The sequence below is a fragment of the Trachypithecus francoisi genome, unplaced genomic scaffold, assembly GCF_009764315.1.
Source record: "Trachypithecus francoisi isolate TF-2019V2 unplaced genomic scaffold, Tfra_2.0 Lachesis_group4, whole genome shotgun sequence".
Classification (NCBI taxonomy): Eukaryota; Metazoa; Chordata; class Mammalia; order Primates; family Cercopithecidae; genus Trachypithecus; species Trachypithecus francoisi.
Window position 1 is genome coordinate 100,205,499 of NW_022681469.1, and position 9,661 is coordinate 100,215,159.

Sequence of the window (9,661 nt, forward strand, 5' to 3'; positions counted from 1 at the left end):
TTACAGAAACTTTGTCACTGCTTGGTATTGAATAAGCATTTTCCAATACGCTTAAATGCTTTTCAAAAATAGACAGCAAGGCTGGGCATGGTGGCTCATGCCAAAATCCCAGCCCTTTGGGAGGCCAAGGCAGGAGGATTGCTTGAGCTCAAGAGTTTGAGACCAGCCTGGGCAACATAGTGAGACCCCATTTCTACCAAAAATTTAAAAATTAGCCAAGTGTGATGGTGCGCACCTATAGTCCCAGCTACTCAGGAGGCTGAAGTGGGAGGATCACTTGAGCCTGGGAAGTTGAGCCTGCAGTGAGCTGTGATTGTGCCACTGCACTCCAGCCTGGGCAACAGAGCAAGACCTTGTCTCAAAAAAAAAAAAGCAAAATTATTGTTCATATAATTTTGTGGATGACTTCAACTTTTATTCTCTTAATTCTCCTGCTTTTAAACATCTTTTTACAATGGTCCTTTAAGTAATATTCAGTAGAAAAAATTAAAATATACATAGAGAGTACAATATGGCCATATATCCCTCATCCAGATTGAATAGTTACCAAGATTTGGCCACATGTAGCTAATATTTCGCTTTGTTGAAATACTTTAAAGTAAATTAATAGAGATTGTAAAATTCCATCCCACTTGAGCAGTCATTTTTAAAAAAATTTATAAAACGATTTGCCAGAGAATCAGGTTCAAAAATATTATAAAACTAGTTCATGTTCATGATGAATGTTGAAGCACATAAAAACAACACACGATGTGTAAATACTTGAAGTAAAAAGTAGAAATCCCTTTTTCACCTCTCTTCACCCCTTCTCCCCTGCCAGTTTAGTGGGTATCCTTTCAGTTTTTTTCTTATGTATATAGGAATAAATTTTTTATAACTTAGATTAACTGCTTAAAACATAATTTTGGAATAAAGGAACAAGAGAAGAAACTTGAATGCAAGCACATATGACAGTACTCCAGATTGGTGCCTTAAACGTTGGAGAGTAAGGACTGGGCCCCTCCTAAGTTACTAGCTAGGGTGAGATAAGTTTTCTTCTTCAAATGCCACTAATCACCAAGAAAAGCACATCAGAAACCAGGAATGGGAAGATGATATTGGCATGGACCCTCCTTTTACTGCCCCTTGCCACCTCCCTACTTAATTTCTCAGGTAACAGGTGGATACACATAGTAAATTCGAGAGACCCTGCTTTAGGCTCCCTCAAATGAGAGTCACTGTATATAATCCACCTTATTACTTTTTGCACTTTTTATCTTAAAAGCAAAACTCAAATTTAGAGAAAGTCTGCATGAATAATGTAATGAATTACTGTATACCCATAACCCAGATTCACTAGTTACTATTGCCATATTTATTTTCTCTATATATACATACTGATATTTATTAATGTTGTTGTTATTGCTGAGGAATATGAGAATAAACTGTAGATATCATGACTCTTTACTCCTTGATCTTTCAGTGTGTAAGTGCATTTTTGGGGAAGCGTCTTCTTCTTTTTTTTTTTTTTGAGACAGAATCTCACTCTGTCATCAGGCTGGAGTGCAGTGACACGATCTCGGCTCATTGAAACCTCCACCTCCTGAGTTTAAGTGATTCTCCTGCCTCAGCCTCCCCAGTAGCTAGGACCACAGGTGTGTGCCACCACACCCAGCTAATTTTTGTATTTTTAGTAGAGACGGGGTTTCATCATATTGGCCAGCATGGTCTCGATCTCTTGACTTTGTGATCTGCCCACCTCGGCCTTGGAAAGTGCTAGGATTACAGGCGTGAGCCACCGTGCCTGGGCTAGGAAGCTTCATTTTAATGTGTGCTGAAGTCTGGGGCAAGGACCCTTAGGGTCTACTGGATGCAACATTTCCATGTACAGTTTACTTGAGTGGTTTGTGGAGTTACCAGATCATTTTTGTACTATAAATTGACAAATTACACAGTCTCTTCAGTTGTTTCATTTTTATAAAAGAAAAATATTTCTTTTAGAAAATAAATTTTGTAGTGCTGGAATTGGAGTAAATTTTTCCCATTCTGGTTTTTCTTTTTCTGAAACGTATACATAGTTTAAAAAAATAACAGCTTTATTGAAATACTACTCACCTAACATAAAATTCATTCTTTTAAAGTACATAATTCAGTGGGTTTTAAAAAATACATTCACGTGTTGAATTGTCATCACTACTTAATTACAGAACATTTTCATCACCTCAAAAAGGTACCTACCAGCAGTGATTTTTCCTTCTTGTGTCTCTGTAGTCTCTGGCAGTCACTCATTCTGTTTTGTGTCTCCACAGATTTGCCTGTACTGGACATCTTATGGAAGTGGAATCATGTAATATGTAGCTCTTTGTGTCTGACTTCTTGCATTTAACACAATGTCTACAAGGTTCATCCCTGTTGTAGCATGTATCAAAACTTCAATTAATATTCTTTTATATAGGTAGGTTACATTTTGTTTATCCATTCATCAGTTGGTAGACATGCACATTGTTTTCATGTCTTAGCTATCATAAATAATGCTGCTGTGGACATTTGCATACAAGTTTTTTGTGTGGAAATATGTTTTCAATTCTCTTGGGAATATACCTAGAACTGGAATGGGTCATTTGGGAACTACATTTAATCTTGTGAGGAACTTTTCTGAGAAACTGCCAGCCTGTTTTCCCAAGTGGCTGTACTATTTCACAATCTCACTAGCAATGCATGAACATTCCAACTTTTTCATATCTTTACTGAGACTTGTTATTGTCCACCTTTTTTATTATAGCCATCCTAATGTACATGAAATTTCACCGTAGTTTTGATTTGCATTTTCCTAATGACTAATGATATTGAGCATCTTTTCATGTGCTTATTGGCCAAATTGTGTATCTTCTTTGGAGGAATGTCTATTCAAATTCTTTGCCCATTTTTTAGTTGAGTTATTTGTCCTTTCATTGCTGAGTTTTAAGAGGTTTTTATATATTCTGGAGACAAGTACCTTATCAAACATATGATTCAAAATATGTTCTCCCATTCTGTGAGTTGTCTTTTTATTTTCTTAATGATGTTTTCTGAAGCACAAAAGTTTTTAATTTTAATAAAGTCTAATTAATTTATTTTTTATTTTGTCGTTTGTGCTTTTGGGATCACATCTAAGAAACTATTGCTAATCCAAAGTTATGAAGATTTATGTCTATGTTTTTTCTAGGAAGGTTGTATTGTTTTAATTCTTATTTGTAGATCTACGATTCATGTTGTGTTAATCTTTGCATATGGTGTGAGGTAGGGACATATGATATTTTAAGAATAAAAGTATTTAAGAAAAAATATTTCAGAATAAAATGTTTTTAAGAATAAAAAGTTTTAAAAATAAGTTTATGATCATAATGAACTGACAGCTTTCAAAGTCCTAATATTTGTTGTTTCAAAATTTGTATGCCTGTAGGCTAGAAATTTAAATTGATCATCATTAGATTGAATTAGAAAAAGATATACAAAAACAAAGTCAGCTTTTTTCTTTTTAAAAAGATTGAATAATGGAATTGTCACATGGTTGCTACGTGTGTATTGTCCTATTAACAAAGTATATGCATGTGTTTTTTGCTCCTCCCAATAATCTCATTATTCACAAGAAAGCTAAAAATAGTCATGAAGATCTAGGTGATAAATTTTAAGCAAACAGGCAATTAAAAAATAACAGGATTGTGAAATATCCAATTAAAATCATATTAGAAAATGGTCCAGGAATCCCCAAATAACTTTTATGCACATTATATGAAGATAAATGGATCTTAAACTTCCTGGTTTTCATTTTCAGAGGTCACGGACATTAAAAACATTTTTTTTGATAATGAAAGAATATTTATTTCCATGTTGTGCTCAGGCCTGAGCTAAAGTACATTAAGACATTGAATGATGTCACTCAGGGATATGTAACCAGACAATATACAAGACTGAGATGAATAAGTGGTGGTGGTGTTAGAGGGGGTTGCATCAGTAATTCATGTAGAAGGAACCAGGCAGACAGTAAAACAAAAATTTGCAGAACACACCAAGTGATCAAATCTCACATCTTCAGGATAGGCAAACTTGATTGCTGGGTTAAGAACCTTAAAGGTCAATTAAGGTGGGCAGTGGTGGCGTTTTCTCAGCTTAGATTGTCCTCTGATATGTATATTTCAGCCTATACATCTACTTGCCAGCACTGTACATTCAATATCATGAGAAACGAAGTCCTCAATTAAGGGAAGGGAATCACTTTGACCAGATCTTATGGCTCAGATTTGGCAGGTTGGCAAGAACTTAAAGTCTCCATGACCAAAGTTAGAGAGAGGCTCTATATGCTAGAAGCAGTAACTAGTCACTGCATGTGGTCTGGGCCTTAATCCTCCGCAGGGAGACTGACTACAGCACCTGGCTTTTCAGACTCTACCTAGGAATTCCACCATAATTAGAAGATGTATAAACTTGACCTACATCCTCCAACTCAAATAACTCAAAGGGCCCAGGACCCTTCCCCATAGAGCCTAAAGCCCAATATCCTTCCCTCAAGGAATACCAGCAGTGTTCAAGTTTAGCTTTGTTACAGAAAATGAGTCACAGCAGATTTCTCAGTTTGTGACACTAGTCACCTTGAAGAACACCTCTAAATGCATGAATTCATTGAGACTGGTCCAACCTCTAATTTCTGGCTCCTTGCTTTTCCTGCCCCTGCCTATCTTTAAGAGACAGAGTCTCACTCTGCCACCTAGGATGGAGTGCAGTGGCATGATCATAGCTCACCACAGCCTTAATTCCTGGGCTCAAGCAATCCTATCATATCAGCCTCCTGATTAGCTAGGCCTACAGGCATGAACCACCAGGCCGGGCTAATTATTTTTTGTAGAGACAGGGTCTCACTATGTTGCTTAGGCTGATAGCGACTCCTATCCTCAAGTGATCTTCTGCCTCAGATTCCCAAAGCGTTGGGATTACAGGTTGTGAGCCACCATGCCCAGCCCCTGCCTACATTTTCAATATTCCACTCAACAAATAACATTGAGACTTCCTGGGTCTAAAGTAAAAAAAACTAAGTACTATGTAGAATTAAGCAAGCATGTAAGTGATGTTTCAGAAGTAACCTGTTTCTGTTTCAAGTAAGGCCTACATCAATGCCCTAACCCAAACAAGGACAGACAATAGTTAATTAGTTTTTATTTCATAATCATAAACCTAACTCTGCAAGCCAGCTAGGTATGGAAGGGGACGAAGAAAACATGGAACCCAAAGGGAACTGCAGTGGAAGCACAAAGATTCTAGGATACTCTTCCAGCAAATGGGGTGGAGGGGTGCTCTCCTGAACTATAGAAGGAATGGTCTGGTGGTTAAGGTAAAACACAAGTCAAACTTATCAGAGCTGTCCACAGTCATCTATGGTGGTCTTCTTGCTGGTCTTGCCATTCCTGGATCCAAAGAGCTCCATGGCCTCCACAATATTCATGCCTTCTTTCACCTTATCAAGACTACATGATTGCCATCCAACCGCCCCGTCTTGGCAATGCAGATGAAAAACTGGGAATAGTTTGTATTGTGTCCAGAATTTGCCATGGACAAGATACCAGGACCTGTATGCTTTAGGATAATGTTCTCATTTTCAAATTTCTCCCCGTAGATGGACTTGCCACCAGTGCCATTACAGTGTGTGAAGTCACCACCCTGACACATAAACCCTGGAATAATTCTGTGAAAGCAGGGACCCTTATAACCAAATCCTTTCTCTTCAGTGCTCAGGGCACAAATGTTTTCTGCTGTCTTTGGAATCTTTTCTGCAAACAGCTCACAGGAGACGTGGTCCAAGGGCTCGCTGCCGACAGCAACGTCGAAGAACATGGTGGGGTTATTCATGGCTGATAGTACCAGGACTCCTGGTGACAGTAGCCTCTGCAAAGCTGGTCATAGAAATTTGAGAGTTTCTCCTAGATGTATGTTTTAGCTACTTATTTTTATATTAAATGGTAAATTCTTGACTGTAGGTACCTTGTCTGAATCCCCTTTGTTTTTATTTTTTTCTGTCCCCAGGGCAGCCATGTTTGCTTTTACGGATTGTGTAGTACACAGCTCTAAAGAGTGCCTGGGGTTGAGCAGTGCACATCTATCTCACTGTACAGGGAAGCCCGGACTGTCACAATAAACTACAGGCAGCAAGTCTTTTTATTTATTTGCTGGGTTAAAATGATTCCCATAAGTTCCCTCTAAAATTACCGACAGATTTTCGGTGGGAAGAATGCATTGGAGACAGGCATTAAACACTAGTCCAGGTTAATATTTGCATTGAATGCCTCTCTTATATCTTTTAGCATACATTAAAATGGACTCTAGTCTTGTTCTAGTAAAACCCACGACTGAGTGAATCAAGGACAAGACTGCCGGTTGGTTGTGCACACTCTGGAGGGTGCCAGGAGGCTGGCTTCATCCATGTTGCAATGTTTCCTAAGGAATATCTTACATCTAGAGGCTATGGTGTCTCACATCTTTGTCCCCAGTTATCTACCTTGTGTGTACCTTGCATTCCTTCGTTTTCAGAATGCAGAATTGAACTTGGCTTTGAAGTAAAACAATACTGGTTTTTGAGTGATCCAGCAGCTGTTATACTTTGGTGAGAGTTTTCTTCTCCACCCAAATCTTGTTTTCCATTTTTCTCTCCATCACTTTCTCTTCTACCCCCACCTCTTCCAGCTTACTCTACCCAATTACCATACCAGAAACAATTCTTGTCTATCTCCTTTCCCAAAGAGATGCTTCCTTTATTCAACTGCTTAAATAAGTAAAACAAAGTTTCCCTTTCCCCTGAACCACCTGCTCAAAATACAAGCGGGAGACCAATTATATAACCCAGGAGACAAATCCCCTTTGAACAGCTGATCCAGGGAATGGATTTGGAGGCTTATCTTCGGTCTGAGTCACAGGGTCACACCAGGGTCATCCCTAGAGCAAATTGTCCCCTTGGCTTCCACTGAGCTTACCCTGAAATGTGCACACTGGGTCTCTTTTCCCATGGATTATGAAGCTGTTTGGTGAAGGCTGCTCATTTGATGTACTAATCAGCATCTTGACATAACACATGGGAAGAGTTTAAACGTTTGCTTTTGTACTGCAAGGCTTCTAGGGTACTTTCTAATTAGGTCCTTGTAATCACAGACAAAAGCCTGTGACTGTAAATCTGAAAAAATGACTTCCAAAGCATACGGCAGTGCTCCTCAGACTTTCACGTGTATACACATCATCCAGGTATGTCATTTAAATGCAGGTTTTAATTCCCTAGGTCTGAGGCATGGCCTAAAATTCTGCATTCTAACAAAGTTTCAGGTGAGGCTGATGCTGTGGTCTGCTGGACTGCACTTTGAGGAGACCCTACTTGATGGACAGTCAGCCAGGAAACTTTCAGTTTGAGGCATAATTAGTGAAACTTCATATTCCTTAACTACTGCCCAAGGGCCTTGAATGGTAGATGCACCTGTGTATGGTAGATGCACCTGACAGTGATAACCTGACTTCAGCATACCCTGAGAATGACCCTGCATGGTAGATGCACACAAATGTGTATTTGGAGTTCTGACCTAAGGAATTCAGAAGTTGCCAACCTGGAGATTCATTCCTTATCCATGAGGAATGTCTGAGCCCCTCACCCATGCCAAGGAACACAGGCTGTACAGGAGATCAAAGCCCTGTGTTTTGGGTTAAATGAAGGTTACCAGTTGGAGGTTGTTAGGAGGAGGGTGCTAAGTGAAAACGCTATTTCAAATGCGTGCTTCTTACAAGCGGCTCTCCTGCCTTGCCCTTGCCCGCTGCCACTGGGGAGAGCAGTTCTGTGTAGTCCACTGTCACTGAACCATCCCTATATGTAAGTAAGTTTCCCTCAATAAACCCCATGTCTGCTTTGCTGGCTCTGGGTCTCTTGTTCGGGCTCTTGAAGCTGGTGCATTCCCTATTGGAGCTGAGAGGGGTCTGGCATGATTGATTTCCTCTGTATAACTGCCCAAACTTCACTGAGCATTCTTATTTTTGCCGCCTTTCTCTGGTTGAAATGTTTTATTGTTGTAGTCATCATTGGAATGATACTTATTTGTTTACATGCCTGCCTCCTAGACTCTGAGCATGTAGGGATAAGACAGCCAATTCTCATTCATCTTTGGATCAAGGGCACCTAGAACAGTATGTGGTAAAACACACACACACACACACACACACACACACAGTAGGCACTCAACAAATACTAGATAAAAGACAAACTGATAGATTAAATTCATAAAATTAAAACCTATCCATTCCAAACATCATAAACAGGATACAAAGGCAAATGATAAACTGAGAAAGATATTTGCAGTGTATTAAGATCTCTTATGAGTTGTTATGGTTTGAGTTGGGTCTGTCAAAAGATATGTCACAGTCCTAACCCCCAGTACCTCAGAATGGGAACTTACTTGGAAATAGAGTCACTGCAGAAATAATTAGTTAAGCTGCGGAGTAGGGAGGGCTGTTAATCCAATATGACTGGTGTCATAAGAGGAGGAGACATGGACATACAGGGAGAACCTCATGTGTGAATGGAAGCAGAGATTCAACTGATGCAGCCACAGGCTGTGGAACACCTGGGGCTGCCAGAAACTGGAAGAGGCGAGGAAGGATCCTCCCTAGAGACCTCAGCGAGAGTGTGTACTGCCAATGCTTTGATTTTGCACTTGCTGTCTCTAGAATGCTGAGAATACATTTCTGTTGTTTTAAGCCACCTAGTTTGTGGTATTTTGTTACAGCAGCCCTAGTAAACTGACACGTAAGCAACAAGAAAAAGAATGATCTAGTAGCAAAGGGGGCAAAGAACCCAGTCATAGGTAGTGCACAAACAAATGCAAATTGCTCATAAACAAACAATGTTCAAGGGCTAGTAATCAAAGCAATGCAAAATGAACACAACATTGAAATGCTCTTTTTATCTTATTATATTTATTATTTTAATTAGGAAAAAATACAGTGTTATGAGTTTAGGACAACCAGGCCCTCTTCTGTGCTTGAGCCACTAGTAGCTGTTGATATTACCTCCAAATATATCTTAAGTTGTTCCACTTCTCTCCATGTCTTCTACTATTGCTTCCTTCTAAGATACCATTGTCATTGTCATTGACTTTTTAAAAATTTTTATTATATTTTAAGTTCTGGGATACAAGTGCAGAATGTGCAGGCTTGTTACACAGGTATATATGTGCCATGGTGGTTTGCTGCACTCATCAACCCATCATCTATATTAGCTATTTCTCCTAATGCTATCCCTCCCCTATTCCCCCAACCCCTGACAAGCCCTAGTGTGTGATGTTCCCCTCCCTGTGTTCATGCGTTCATGTGTTCTCATTGTTTAACTCCCACTTATGAGTGAGAACACACAGTGTTTGGTTTTCTGTTCTTGTGTTAGTTTGCTGAGAATGATGGTTTCCAGCTTCATCCATGTCCCTACAAAGGACATGAACTCATCCTTTCTTTGGCTGCATAGTATTCCATGGTGTATATGTGCCACATTTTCTTTATCCAGTCTATCATTGATGGGCATTTGGGTTGGTTCCAAGTCTTTGCTATTGTGAATAGTGCCGCAATAAACGTACGTGTGCATGTGCCTTTACAGTAGAATGATTATAACCCTTTGGGTATATACCCAGTA

General features: G+C 39.4%; 1 pseudogene; it reads right to left on the reverse strand.

The window, feature by feature from the left end:
- Positions 1-5,365: 5,365 nt before the first annotated feature.
- Positions 5,366-5,916, reverse strand: LOC117072010 (annotated as a pseudogene).
- Positions 5,917-9,661: the final 3,745 nt, after the last annotated feature.